The 16,013-nt window shown below is 43.2% G+C and overlaps 1 protein-coding gene across 1 annotated transcript in view; it reads left to right on the top strand.

Annotated features, from left to right (window-relative positions):
• Positions 1-1,827: 1,827 nt before the first annotated feature.
• The window catches only part of LOC121878426 (muscarinic acetylcholine receptor M3-like), a 37,562-nt gene continuing 23,376 nt past the window's right edge, over positions 1,828-16,013 (top strand). The window contains exon 1 of the mRNA XM_042384658.1: positions 1,828-2,170. The gene's annotated coding sequence lies outside the window, so the exon portion shown is untranslated. The remainder of the gene's footprint in view (positions 2,171-16,013) is intronic.

The following is a 16,013-nucleotide window of genomic DNA, read 5'->3' as shown; positions in this document are numbered from 1 at the left end:
AGGGAGAGAGAGAGAGAGAGACACAGATGGGATGAGAGAGAGAGAGAGACACAGATGGGATAGAGACAGAGAGAGAGAGACAGAGGAGAGAGACACAGATAGGATGAGAGAGAGAGAGAGAGGAGAGAGAGAGAGAGAGAGAGAGAGATCCTTAACTACTCAAAGTTACATAAAATGTCAACACTTAAGCTTCTCTCTTCATGCGTTTATCGATCACTTTCCCGCGTTCACCTGTGTTCACCCTGTTCACCTATGTTCATCTGTGTTTATCTGTTGTGTTCATCGCGTTCAACTGCGTTCACCCCATAACTTTGCCATCATTGATCTTATTGTTCACGTGTTTCCTCCTCATTCTTTGTCACTATGTTTGTTCATTTGTTCAATACGTTACTCTCTTGTGTTCACCATGTTCCCTAGTTCATCATGTTTGTTATCTTCTGTTCCCCTTTAATTCCTGTTCTCCGTATTTCCTCTTTCATTACGCTCTTCACATTTGTTCATCAAAAACCTCGTGTTCACCCCTCCCCATCAGTGAACATAGTAAACATCGTTCGTTTTGTTCTCTTTTGATCACCCGATAAATTTTGTTCATCAAATCGTTCACCTGTTCACCAACCACCACCACAAGTCCCCCTACCCGCCACCACCCACCACCCCATCCCCCCACCACTACCCCCCACCTACCACCTACCATGACCACCACCACCATTATCACCAGCCACCACTACCACCACCCTACCACATCACCCACCACCACCACTACCACCATATCTTACCACGACCACCACCATAACTATCACCACCACCAACACCTCCCCTACCAACACCTCCCCTACCACCAACACCCCCACCCACCACCACCACCCACCACCACACCCACCGTATCACCAACCACCATCACCACCCACCACCACCACAACCACCACCACCTCCCAAGCTACACATCAACATAATCAGTCATTAACACGCTATATAACAGGTCTAATCCTCATTGTTGATATTCTCATTAATCTGGCAACAACTTTTTAACCAACAATAATCTAAAGACCATTATGTACACATATATATCATCCAATGGCAACAGATCTCTACAGGACGAGTCGGCAATAAACGCCAGAAATTATCTATATATTTTATACCGGTGTTTATTGACTTACTTATTGCAGTGTGTGCAATTGATTCTCCATAGCACCAGTTTACGGTAGCCCGACCCCCAAAATGTAAACTGTATATAGTATACGTGTTACCCGGTACAGGCAGTAAACTCCGGCAAAATCCAATCCCAATCAAAATATCTTGCTGGCAATAAACACAACTCGACAATAAAGAGAACAGCGATATCGAGGTTACAACAAACAGATAGCGACACCTGTCGATGATAGCATGGCGGACGTGGAGTAGGGGGTGGTGGTGAAGAGGTGTGTGTGTTAAGCTAGGCTATGTCGAGTGGAGGGAGGGAGGGGCGAGGGAGAGAGAGAGGAGGGAGGTGTGGTGGAAGAGAGAGGAGGGAGGTGTGGTGAGGGAGGAGAGAAGGAGGGAGGTGTGGTGAGGAGAGAGAGAGAGGGAGGGAGGTGTGGTGAGGGGAAGGAGAGAGAGGAGGGAGGTGTGGTGAGGAGGGAGGAGAGAGGGTGGTGAGGAGAAGGGAGGAGGTGTGGTGAGGAGGAGGGAGGGAGGAGGTGTGGTGAGGAGGGAGGGAGGGAGGAGGTGTGGTGAGGGAGGGAGGGAGAGGTAGGCCCTGGGTGAGCTTAGGGAGGGGAGGGGGGAGCGTTGACCTGCCAGGTAGCAAGGCAACGGACGGGTGTCGCCAGTGTTGGGAGAGAGCGGGGACGGACCTGTTGGGTGTGGCGGGCCGGACGGATGGCTGGCAGGGGATAGCCTACCTATCTCCTCCCTTCCTAGTGTTGCTGCAATTGTCGCGTAGTGTTCACTGTGACGACGCACCTGCCTCCCTCCCACCTGCCTCTACTCTCTGCCATCCGGATTTCTAAGTTAACCTCCTTTTCTTGGTAACTTCCATAGCGATTAGTGAACAAGGGATCACTAGAGTGAGGACTGGAGGAGAAGTGATATGGATCTAGAGGAGGTGTGAGTGAGCGTCGCTAGTCCAGGACTCATGGAGGCTGCTGGTAGCCACGAAGGGAGCTGCTGTGTAGGAATTCTCATCGAACAGGTGAGCAGACAGACACACACACACACACACACATGCCTTCACTCAGGACGCCGGACAAGGCCTCCTCAATAATGCCCCGACACAACAAGTACAACAGAGAGGATCCCAGAGCCTTGTGAAGATGAGACTGAGTGAGCGTGTGGTCGGGGTTCCTGCAAGGGTAATTTGGGACAGCAGCAGGTCAGTGGCGGGACTATCACACGGGCCAGAGTTTACACCGTGTACAACTGAGACGCGTAGTGCTTGTGTGAGAGAGAGAGAGGGGGCTGGGAGACGCATAGTGTGTGCGTGTATGTTAGAGAATGGGAGACGCATAGTGTGTGTTATAGAATGGGAGACGCATAGTGTGTGTGATAATAGGAGACGCATAATGTGTGAGAGAATGTTAGAGTGAGCGAGAGTCACACCTCGTATGTGAAATAATAACTTAACGAGACTTCCCAAACATTTTAGTCCTGTGATTTACTTAAACTAAATATAAAACTATGTTATATTCTTCCCTTTAACCCATTGTTGTATAGGATGTTTCAAAGGTCAACAAAAGCAAAATATGTACAAAACAACAGAAACAAAGACGAGTGTAGAAAAATGACATAAAAGTTAAAATTAAAATGAGGTGAATAATGATCAATGGACTAATCTTATTTTTTTGTAATTTTGTTTTCTAATTAGTCTGTTTTTTTGACACTTTGAGCCATTTATTTCCTCTCTATAACTCGGATGGAAGTGAAGGAAATAAGTAAGTAAATATACACTGATATTATTCACTTTTGTGGGGAAATTTAAATCGATTATAGACTCTCCTAACCAACCTAGCCAAACCCTCCTTACTATACTCTACAATGAAGTGACTATCCTAGCTACAGTTATTTATCTCAGCAACTATAACTATTAACTATCCCAACAGCAGCTAACTATCCTGGAAACAATAACTATCGCAGCTACAGCTAACTATCCCAGCAACAATAACTATCCCAGCTACAGCTAACTATCCCAGACGTACTCCCAAACTATCCCTCTTAAGTCCGTGTGTATAGCTCAGTCACTCACTTAACGTGGGGGATAAAAGTTAAAAGGAGTTTCTAAACTTGTGTAAAGTGGTGAGTGTTAAGTGGTGAGTGTTAAGTGGTGAGTGGTGAGTGTTAAGTGGTGAGTGTTAAGTGGTGAGTATTAAGTGCTAAGCGTAAAGTGTTAAGTGGTGAGTGTAAATTGTTAAGTGGTGAGTGTTAAGTGGTAAGTGTAAAGTTTTAAGTGGTGAGTGTAAATTGTTAAGTGGTGAGTATTAAGTGCTAAGCGTAAAGTGTTAAGTGGTGAGTATTAAGTGCTAGGCGTAAAGTGTTAAGTGGTGAGTGTTAAGTGGTAAGTGTAAAGTTTTAAGTGGTAAGTGTTAAGTGTCGAGTGCTAAGTGTAATGTGTTAAAGTGTTAAGTATTTACCCTCAAGTTAAGTGTTCAAGTAAGGCAAGGAATCAAGTGGTCTGGTATTTTTATTTTATTTGGCTGAGTAAGTCAGTCAGTCTGATGACCTCTTATAGCTGACTGACTGAATGAAGGTATATTCTTGACACACACACACACACACACACACACACAGACAACACACACACACACACACACACACACACACCACACACACACACACACACACACACACAGACACACACACACACACACACACACACACACACACACACACACACACACACACACACACACACACACACACACACACACACACACACACACACACACACACACACACACACAATACAGAGTTAGTCAAAAAGAAATAAGTACTTTTAACAATCGTCAAAACCATCCCGTGTACGTATAGCGGACGGAATACAGACTGAACAATAGAGAAACCCGTCAAGTTTTTTAGTATAGAAAAAAAATCCATTTTTATGACAGAGCAACAGACATTCAGTATGGGCGCCAGGAGCCACAAATCCCTTTAGGATATTCCATTTTATCCCAGATATTTACCCCTTCTCAATCCCTTCACTTCTCAATCCCTTCACTTCTCAATCCCTTCACCCCTCAATCCCCTTCACCCTCAATCCTTCACCTCAATCCCTTCACTTCTCAATCCTTCACCCATCAATCCCTTACAATCCCTTCTTCTCAATCCCTTCACTTCTCAATCCCTTCACTTCTCAATCCCTTCACCCCTCAATCCCCTTCACCCCTCAATCCCCTTCACTTCTCAATCCCTTCATCCATCAATCCCTTCACCCATCAATCCCTTCACCCCTCAATCCCCTTCACTTCACAATCCCTCACCATTCCCCAACTCCTCTCTCTCCTTCCTCATCCCCCTGTAGTAGACACGTTTTACCTGTACACCTGTAAATCTTCAACCATTATGCTTGTTAGTGCAAATGCAAGATTTTTACGAGATCAAAATTCCCCATAACCCAAGCTCCCTCTTCCTCGACCCTCTCCTCCTCACCTCTCCCTCACTCACCCCCTCTCCCTCCTCACCCCTCTCCCTCACTCACCCCTCTCCCTCACTCACCCCCTCTCCCTCACTCACCCCCCCTCTCCCTCACTCACCCCCTCTCCCTCGACCCTCTCCCTCACTCACCCCTCTCCCTCCTCACCCCCTCTCCCTCACTCACCCCTCTCCCTCGACCCTCTCCTCCTCACCCCTCTCCCTCCTCACCCCTCTCCTCGACCCTCTCCCTCACTCACCCCTCTCCCTCGACCTCACTCCCTCACTCACCCCTCTCCCTCGACCCTCTCCCTCACTCACCCCCTCTCCCTCACTAGCCCCTCTCCCTCACTCACCCCTCTCCTCGACCCTCTCCCTCACTCACCCCCTCTCTCACTCACCCTCTCACTCACCCCTCTCCCTCACTCACCCCTCTCCCTCGACCCTCTCCCTCCTCACCCCTCTCCCTCGACCCTCTCCCTCACTCACCCCTCTCCCACCCCCTCTCCCTCACTCACCCCCTCTCCCTCCCACTCACCCCTCTCACCCCTCTCCCTCCCACTCACCCCTCTCCCTCACTCACCCTCCCCTCACTCACCCAAATCATCATTATTGACATTCATCTCCAGCTGAGTGTGTGTATTTTCAAATGGACATTTGATAAAATTTGTCCATTTCATCCACAGGATTCAAGAGCTGAACTAACTCAGCCTTCATGATGACATACCACAACTCTCTCTCTCTCTCTCTCTCTCTCTCTCTCTCTCTCTCTCTCTCTCTCTCTCTCCCCATTTGAACCCACGAAACAGACCCATAGTTTCAATAATACAAATATAGTGGGTTAGGTTAGGTTACAGGTCCTTAATGACAAAATGGAATCCGATTGCGTTTAGTTAGGTTTGATAACTTCATGCGTATAACAACCTCATGCGTATAACAACCTCATGCGTTCAACCTCGTCCGTATAACAACCCCACACGTATAACAACCTAGTCCGTATAACAACCCCGCACGTATAACAACCCTCACTTCTTCATGACGACTCACAACCCTTTACTTCACAACAATAACCCATTTATAGCTTAACCTTCCCCCTGTAGTGTGTGGTCCTAAAATACCTCCTCCCCCCCAACAGCCTCCTCCCCCAACAACCTCTCCCCCCAACACAGAAAAAGGAATATCCTACATGTGCGTGTGTGTGTGTGTGTGTGTGTGTGTGTGTGTGTGCGTGTGTGTGTGTGTGTGTGTGTGTGTGTGTGTGTGTGCGTGTGTGTGTGTGTGTGTTTTGTGTGTGTGTGTGTGTGTGTGTGTGTGTGTGTGTGTGCGTGTGTGTGTGTGTGTGTGTGTGTGTGTGTGTGTGTACAATAGACATACTGAATATTATAGACTCATTGCTCTTTCCAAAAACCTGCGGACTGACCAGGAACCATTCGCCAGGCAGGTACCGAGAGAGAGAGAGAGAGAGAGAGAGAAGAGAGAGGAGAGAGAGAGAGAATACTGGTAATACTGGATCGATGGACGCGTCTTACCTTGTATAGAACATTGAAAGTGATCCCAGGGTTAGGTTAGGTTAGGTTAGGTGAGAGAGAGAGAGAGAGACAGACAGTGAGAGATACAAACAGACAAATTGAGAGACGGGCTGTGACAGAGAGAGAAACAGAGAGATAAGAGAGAGAGAGAGAGACAGAGTGAGTCCCACCTATACAGTCGTGTTTTGAGGCGCTGTAACAAAAAAGCATCACATCGGCTCAAGGTTCTGTGTGGTCATTGATGTCTCCCGAAGGTCTATTTGATCGATCAACCCTGTGTAGATAGTACGTGTGTGCGTGTGTGTGTGTGTGTGTGTGTGTGTGTGTGTGTGTGTGTGTGCGTGTGTGTGTGTGTGTGTGTGTGAAGCTCATACATAGGGGGGGGGGAGGAGAGCAGGGGGGATTAAGGGATAGCCATTAAGATAAAAGGGGATTAAGGTGGTTTTGAAGAGGGATTGGATTCCTTACACAGATGAGATTAAAGGGTAAGGGAGACATGAAACCCTTAGATAGAATTATATAAGGGATTAGGTGAACATGAAACCCTTAGAATGTAAAATATGGGGATTAGAGAGAGTTGAAACCCTTTGAAACCCTTACAGAATGATCTAAGGGGATTAGAGAGAGTTGAAACCCTTTGAAACCCTTACAGAATGATCTAAGGGGATTAGAGAGAGTTGAAACCCTTAAATATGGGGGTTTAAGGGGGATAGGGGAGGGAGGTGAAGCCTAGAGGAGGGTTTGAGTCAGAGGTTTGACAGAGACCAGACATTACTGTCCACACGGCATCAAACACTGAGTGAGGTAGCCAGTGTGTGGACCAGGCCAATAACTTACTTAATTGTTTACTTGTCTAATTGTCTTATTTGTTTATTTATTTACTTACTTTTACTTATTTGTTTATTTATTTACTTATTTTCTTGTTTATTTATTTTTGACTATTTACGAAATTATAATATTTTCTGACTTGCTCATTTACTTGCTAAGATCCTACTTTCTTGCTTACTCTCTCACTTAATCAATCACTAGGTGACTTGTTTATTTATTATCGTCAATCAATGAAAAGTTGGTTCTACTAAGCCAAGAGTTGGTAACACTGTACTCAATGGGGTGTTATAGTAGAATCAGTGTTACCAAGATAGCAAGGGGGTGTTATGGTAGTTATGATAGGAACTGTTATCAGACTATTTAAGGTAATAATGGTAAATAAGTGTTACCAGCAAAGTAAGGAGTATTATAGTAAGAGCAGTATTGCCAGAATAGCTAAGGAAATGTTGCAGTGTTACCAGTAGAACAAGGGATGTTATGGTATCAGCAGTGTTGTCAGGTCAGAGCCGCCACCTGGTCGTGTTGGGGGAGTAAACATGTAGATTGTACACGAGCCAACAAGCCAGACAGTCTGAGCCAGGAGATAGTCTATAAAGGAAGGAAGGAACAGAGGGAAGATATGAAGGGAAAAAAGACAAAGGAAAAGAGAATGGTAGCATAAGTAAAGGTGAATAGAATGGAAGAGAGAGAGAGAGAGAGAGAGTTCGTGTCCTCGCAGTAGCACATTTTGTCAGTGGGTTTCTTTGTATCGTTACTAACACCACCCACTGACACTTACCCTGAGGGAGGTGTGCGTGTGTGTGTGTGTGTGTGTGTGTGTGTGTGTGTGTGTGTGGCACCGATCTGACACACTCGATGGCCTCTGGCATTTGCCTCGGGTCCTTCAAGAGAAATGTTGTGCTCCTTCAAAAGAGACCTTGATGTCTTTACACTGTAGGCACCGTCCACCTCACCACTACCCCCTTCCCTCCCTTCCTCAGCAGGCCACCACGTCCCAGGACTTCTTGCACACACACACACACACACACACACACACACACACACTACCACTCTTCAGCCCAACAAACCTCACATTAATACATGCGGTGGAGTGTAATGTTGGCCTCTGGTGTACTATTGTGTGTGTTGTGGGTTGTGGAGGTGTGAGCAGTGTTTTTTTTAGGGGGAAAGGGGGGGTTGATAGCTGCCTTTTTGTTTTGGTACTTTTTATGTTGTTTTCTACACCCGTCTAGTACTTTTCTGTCACTTTATACACCTGTCTAAACTTTTTCTGTCACTTAATACACCTGTCTTAGCTCTATTCTGTCACTTTTTACACCTGTCTCAGCACTATTCTGTCACTTTCAACATCCGTCTTGCACTAAACTCGCCTCTTGTATCTCCCCCTTTCTCTTCTGTTTTTCTGTCCTTTGATCCACCCGTCACAAGAGAGAGGGGGAGAGAGAGAGAGAGAGAGAGAGAGAGAGAGAGAGAGAGAGAGAGAGAGAGAGAGAGAGAGCTTTGTTTATACATCCTCAGAGTATTTACAGCTATATTTTGTCTCTATTTAACCATAAAGAACTAATCTAAGTTAACCTAACCTAAGCCAGTCTAATTTAACCTAACCAAAACCTGTATAGTCTTCTCTAACCTAATCTAACTTCACCTAAACCCGTCTAACGTAATCTAACCTAACTTGATCAAAGAAACTGAATAAATTCACACAAAAAAGATAAACGCAAATAACAAACGGATAACGACGAAAATCTATACTTTAAACACGCAATGAAAACAGAAGAAATAGTATCACTCTTAAATCAATGACTACCAACCGTCAAGGACACTCCACACTCTCACGATTGACTCACTCAAGTGTATAAGACCGAACTAGACAGCTTATGCCGAGCCATGTAGACACACTGACACCAGGAAGCAAACTTGATGGCCTTAAGGTAAACAAACTATGTTCAGGTGTGTGTGAGCTGTTTGAGCCACACGGATGATACACCTTTGGGAATGCGTTCGATCTGCCTGTCAATGTATGTATTAGCCCCTGCCTCATGGATATTAATATTATATAAATTTGAGCTGATATACAGTATGTGTATTATGTAACGAGCAGACGTTGTTTAGAGCTTGTCTAAGATACCTACGTCCGTCTTATTCCAGCACTCACAGCTACAGTGACTAGTACAGTGAATATCCTTTGGGACCGTGTAGATACTCCATTTTTTTAATAAAATAGTCACTGTAACTGTGTGTGTCGTAGCTATCTTAGATAAGCTCTGAAGAACGTCTGACTAGTATGAGATCTGAGTGGAGACTGCTGCCGGGAGCTGCCCAGGATGGCTGACCGAGGACACACCTTGTGAGCGGAATTTACCCATCACGTGCTCTCATCATGTCACCTCACAGCTCCTGAATTTTACATAATGTAAATCAGCCCAAATTTATATAAAATTAATGTCCGCGAGACATTAATACATGTATATACGAGTCTGTACAGTTGGGAACTCTTCCGACTGGTACACTGAGAGTTGTCAGTCCTCTCTCTCCGTGAGGTGTGATCCCCGAGAGGGTCGACTCATGAATCCAACGCATTTATTACACACATATACGAGGAGGCGCAGAGTGAGCACGTCACCTGCAGTGATGTACGAGTTGTAACCCAAACTGAAGGCAACGTTTGCTGTGAGAAAGTATATACACAACAGTGTTCATCTCTCCCTTCAGAAAAATAACTTCCCTTTCCTCCCGGCCTCATTGTGTTTGTTAATGATTAGTATCCCAGCCATACGGCCAGAGTGGTTCACTGGCCAAAGCACCTTACAGCTGCTGGATTGGCCAAGTAAGGAGGCCGATATAAACCCCATTGAATATTTGTGAACTGTTACGGGTTGGGGATTTAGAATATAGTTAAAAGTCTACCCAGATCCCAACAGGCAACAACAAAAAAAAAAACAAAGACAATCGGACTATAAAAGGGTAGACAAAGGATGCGAGTTTTTGTTGTGTATAATAAAGTACCATAAATTCCTTAACAAAATATTCAGCTTTCTATAATTTACCCTTAACCATACTTAACCTAAACATTAACAGTATATACATATTTATACAACATACAATAATTTGAAGCAAGTGGACGTGGGGGAGGCAATATAAGATTACAAATACCTAAGTGCGGAGCTGAGATGGCTGACGAGCAAGGCCGAGTATTGTAGAAGACGGTAGGTAGTCACTGTGCCGTAGGTTTCCAGAATAGGTGATCCTGTGGTCACTTCCCAGAGTGTACTGCCCTCTCATCGAATTGGAGCTGACAAAGAATATTTTGAGGAGGTGACGCAACAACCAGGATATGGAGAAGGGAAACCCGGGAGTGGTAACTAAGACGAGTCATACTCGTGTTTCGTCCCTAGATGGCGTTGCTCGTGGTGCTGGGTAGGTAGATCAGGACAATAGATGGCGTGGTTCGTAGTGCTGGGTAGGTAGATCAGGACAATAGATGGCGTGGTTCGTAACAGAACCAACATCGTGAACACGTGGGAGACAGCCAGGAGAGGACATCGGAGGAATTATTTGCCCACACGGCAGCAAAATAAAAGGTTTTCCAGAACAAGCCTTAATTCCATGTAGCCTCATTAAATATTTGAACTTTTTCTTTCGATTGTGCTGCAATAAGATACACCTCTGTACGTTTCTTCATCCGTAAAGAAAAAAAATCTCTCAGAAATACTTATCTACTCAGTCTTCGCATGAAAAACAAAACTTTACGTTTGTCCTGAACAAAAAGATATACAGGATTCTCTTTCTTCACCTAAAAAAAATAAATGTGCACGTGTTGCAGCAAAATTCATATGCAAATAATTTTCTAGCTGATCCTGAAAATAAATTTACAAAACTGTTGCACTAAAATATAAACATGAACTTTACCTCCATCTAAAATAAACTTTACATTTAACTTAAGCAGAAAAAATTACATGGGTCATTATCTTTCATTAAAAGATAGTGTGTGCATGTATTGCACTAAAATGCAGATGTAATTTATCTGTGCTTGATAAATTAAAGTTGTATTGTACTGAAGTTTATCACAACTTTATAAGATATTGAAGGTTAATTTAACCATTGTCTTTATGTTTATTTCACAGTAACTTTCAATTTTGTCTTTGTGGATAAAAAAAAAATCAACCCGACACAAATCATAAATCAGGTTGTGCATGTTTCAAACTGCACCCCACCCCACCACAGTACAGTGGTTGTACGTCTTGGGCACTGCACCCCACCCCACCACAGTACAGTGGTTGTACGTCTTGGGCACTGCTCCCCAAGTGACACAGTCTATCAGCGTGAACAGATTCAACCAACAACTAGAACACAACATTCCTGAAATTAATCTGACGATTTTTTTTTTTTTATTTAAAGAAATTTCAATTATCACATCACTGGTACCCAAAACGTCATTAGCCACCAATTAGTTATCAGGTGACAAAATATTCTTACAGTCTATAATCTTTCACAACTCACCAAACCTCACCTAATATACTACGATTATGTCCTATTTTAATCACCCATTTCATAAGTCAAAACTGATAGAGCGTAAAAAAAAGTATTCCGCCTCCATTTTATGTCTGTTTCTCGGGGTAATAAAGCTTTTATCTTCTATGGAGAAATGTTGTTGGGTAGCTGCTTGGGCTGGAACAACATCTTGACTACAGTATTACAAAATTAGTACAAAATACTCACTGTTTGGCTTGCTGGTGACGTCATCCCGAGTTCACTTATTTTCACTTAAATGAGATCACTAATAATCAATTAATGGAGGTCAGAGTCACTTGAGCTCACTGACAACAACCCTATTTCACGAGGAACTCACACCAAACCACTGCCAGAATACCCGAACGTGCTTCAGTGTACCGAGGGCAAGCTGCTACAAGGTTGTATTTACTATTTACATGTACTATACTTTGTATTATACAAAAATGCCTGAGGACAATAATGCATTAAAGAAAAAGTATCGGAATTTTCTGGTGAAAAGGGTGGATCCGGACCCCCAGAACCCCACTTTGTTCCGCCCTTGGAAAGTACTGTCAGGACCTCGATCCAGAAAGAATGTTGCTTAGTTACCACGACTTATTTAGGAGGTTAAGGATCCCTCATATAAGGAAAACAGACCGGCAATTCTCTACTTTAACTCGAATTAAACTTATTACCCAACTCATCTTAACTCTCGTAAGGTCATTAATGTTCCTGTCGAGTTTCAAGACAATCAATAAACGCCTTTAGGAAATTATCATCATCACGGGAGAGATTGGCAACACACGCGACGGCCAGAACGACCCGCGCGACGCCCCTAGGGCTGGTGAACGGGATAAAGTAAGAACCCGCACCATGATGTAAGCGACCTGTCTTCATTTATAGATGACATTTACCTTCATGAATACCTAATGGAGGGGAGAGAGAGAAAGACAAAAATAAACAGAGGAAAACAGATAAACCTTGACTAATTAGGGAATAATGAGAACGAACATTATGGGTTAGGAATATAGGTTAATTTAGTTGTAGATTATGTGAGGTGAGGTGATGTGAGGTGAGGTTAGGTGAAGTGAGGTGAGGTGAGGTTAGTCTGCAGTCTGCTTTTGCATTCTTCACCACAACTTATATTTCCTTAAACAAAAATACTTAACAGAAACATCGACAAAACAGACGATGGAGAGAACACATAAATAATATACAACAAAGGTACAGAAAATCGATCGGTTTGTTGGGAAGCTGTAGAAGGGGAGAAGGAGGAGTAGGGAAGAAGGAAGGAGGAGGGTAGGAGGAAGGGAGGAAAGAAGAGAGGGGATAGGTGGGGGGTCAGGATCCAGCCCAGGTCATTCCCTTTAGCACAGAGGTGAGGCTGTGAATTATATCTCCGTGAGGGGGGGAGGAGCGCTGTAGAGGCTTCCGGGATGCTTTGTTACCCTTGGAGGATATTTCTGTAGAGGAAGAGGAGGAGGAGAAGAAAAGGAAAGGAGGAGGAGGAAGAAGGAGGGGGAAGAAAGGGGAGAGAGAGAGGGAGAAGGAGGAGAAGAAGGAGGGGAAGAAAGTGAAGAAAAGGGAAAGAAGAGAGGAGAAGAAGGAGAAGGGAGGAAGAAAAAGAAGGAAGGGGAGAAGGAGGAGGAGGAAGAAAAGAACGAAGATGAGGAGGTTGCTATTGGGATAAGACGTGTGTGTGTGTGTGTGTGTGTGTGTGTGTGTGTATGAACTGAATGGATTAAGTAGTTGATCCAATGGACTTACTAAGGATATGTCTCTCCGTTAATCCAATGGATATTATTATGAGGAGGAGGAGGAAGATGAGACGGAGGAAGAGCAGGAAGAGGGGAGGAGGAGGAGGAAGATGAGACGGAGGAGGAGCAGGAAGAGGGGAGGAGGATGGGGAGGCGAAGGAAAAGGATGAGGAGGCGGTGGAGGAGGATGAAAGCGCGCGTTTTACATACACAGTGGGAGATGAACAGATGGAGAACACGGGCGTTTTCTTGTACGTGGGAGAGGACACGACCCGCCACCTCCCCGGGGACTGATGCTTGACGCGACAGTGTTGGGGGAGACGTCCTGGGTCACACACCTCTCCCCAGATTCTCAATGGGTTTGTTTGTTAAATTATTATCCTCGTAACTGAGGATGAGAGAACACTTCCTCCTGAATCACATGGGCCAAGACACTGAAAATAGCATCCAAAATGGTTCCAAATTTACACCGAGACTCTACCTTAATTAGCTGCATTTGTTTTAGCAACATTTAAGAGGACAAATAAGCGTACAGGTGTTTATGATCTTAGAATAAACTTTTATCTTATGTTTATGACTCACGAACGCATCTAGCAAACACATGTAAGCAAAAACATAAAGTTAACCTAAATAATGGCATCAAAACTACACTTTGACGCTACCTTAACTAAAGACCTTAATACAGCACCAGTTAAGACAAAACAACATTAACTTTTAGAATCTGTATAACTACCTTAACTAGATACATTCACTTAGGACGGGTTAGAGGAATAAGAAAAACAATATTTACAAAATCTTCTGAATCCGGATTTTGAGTCAAGAACCGCGAGGTAAAGTTTCTAGGTCAAGAGAGTTGTTGAAAGGAAGACTGTTAAGGCATAAGGCAGATGGCTGAAAGGGCAAGAGGGAAGAGAGAAAGGAAATAGAGAAAAAAAAGAGGAATTAAAGTGAGAAATAAGTAAAAATGGTAAAGGGAAACGGATGGAAAGTCATGAAGAAAGAGACGATAAGAGGAAATAAAATGGGATTAGAGAAAGAGTATGAGGAGGATGAGAAGAGTAGAGACAGAAGTTAATAGGTGGAAAGGTATACGAAAGAGGGAGAAAGGTTAATAAGAGGTGATAAAGATGGGAAGAAGGGCAGTCGAGGGAACAAAAGTCGAATCTAATGGACAGAAATTAATGATGAGATTAGGGGAGAGATGAGAGTGAAGAGAAAATAAAGATAATTTAAGAAAGGAAGGAGCAAAGAGGGATAAGAAGTCAAGAAGAGGAATAAAGGAAAACAAAGAAAAACGAAAGGAAATTAAAGAAGAAAAAAATTATATAGAAAGGAAATCCTATAAACCAAGAAATTAATCACTTTAAATAATGCATAAAATATCGTCATAATTAATTTTAAATATTGTTACGCCGTCTCTTAATTTACTTAAATATCCAGGTTCTAGGCGTAACCAAACAAAAATGTGAAGTAAATTAAAAGGGAATAAAAATAAATAAAGCAAACCTTTAAGAATTTAATTAATTAAATATTAACACAATAAAGAGCCTCGTAGGCTGTCACAACAAATTGATTCACCATCGAAACTTTTAAGACACAAATGATACTAAACATCGAAACATCAAAAGAATAAAAATAAAGCATTGGATTACGTTAACACTGCATTAACATATAAAAACTAACACTGAAATTAACTAACGTGAAACAACACTGAATTACTTAAATGTAACGAAACAAATACTGATGGACATAAATAGAGACATAAATAGGTACTCACATAGATATACCACATTGGTGACGACAGGAACAACACAAATAAATTAAGTATAAGTAACAAGTGACACTCAAAGGATGTGAACTGTATGACAAGAGGACTGAACTAACTCAAGTCAGTTGGTGGGTCCTATATATAAGGTCGGCTCCCGCCACGCGACCCGCCGGTGGGTCGTTTAACGATGCAGATGGTCGTTAGAGAACAAAGAATGCTGGTTACAATACAAAATGAAGAAACAAGATGGGCTTGAACAAATAATGACAGTTAAAACCTTAACAGCACAGGGTAAGGTGACTAGAATATATAATAGTAAATTTAACACATCATTACAGGAATAATATGGAACATGTTATATATAAAAAAAAATAAAAAAAATACGACACGGTCGTAACAATATCAATTAATGACAAGTAATGTAAAAAAAATAATAAGTCATAATAACAACAACAATAATTCAGGCTACAACACGCACAGTTATCACTTCATCTATAATTCCCTTCAGTGTTAAAATCCTGTTGATTGATGGTGGATTATAGAGATGAATTAATGAATAAACCAGCCGTGAATAACTCGCTACTGATGGCCATTGAAACAGTCAGAATTTCCCTCGATATTATTAATTTCAGATATGTATCAAGTAGGATCTATAAATATCTGTGTAACACTGTTTGTCTCGCATTACCGGGAGTTAAGAGCAACGATAATGATCACTCACTCACTCTTTCCCTCCCCCCCTCCCTCCTTCCCTCCTTCACCCCCTCCCTCCTTCACTCACTCACTCACTCACTCACTCACTCCCTATGTTAATTGTTCTCGTCTTGCAATTAACTCTAAGACGTTACATCGTGGCTGGAAGTCCCCATCAGTAACTCATTAAACTGACTTCACCTGACAAAGGGAATCGCTAATTAAGGTCCGCTGTATCGATCTGGGCGACACTCAAGTGAAGCAGAGATCAATAAATTATATCTTAAGGGTGCGTGTTAATGGGGTGAGTTAATGGTCGTGTTGTTAAGGGGTGAGTTTAAATGG

Source organism: Homarus americanus, unplaced genomic scaffold, assembly GCF_018991925.1.
Source record: "Homarus americanus isolate GMGI-L3 unplaced genomic scaffold, GMGI_Hamer_2.0 scaffold41027, whole genome shotgun sequence".
Taxonomy (NCBI): Eukaryota; Metazoa; Arthropoda; class Malacostraca; order Decapoda; family Nephropidae; genus Homarus; species Homarus americanus.
The sequence above is the reverse complement of the archived record's forward strand: the minus strand, read 5'-3'. Positions and strand labels throughout refer to the sequence as shown.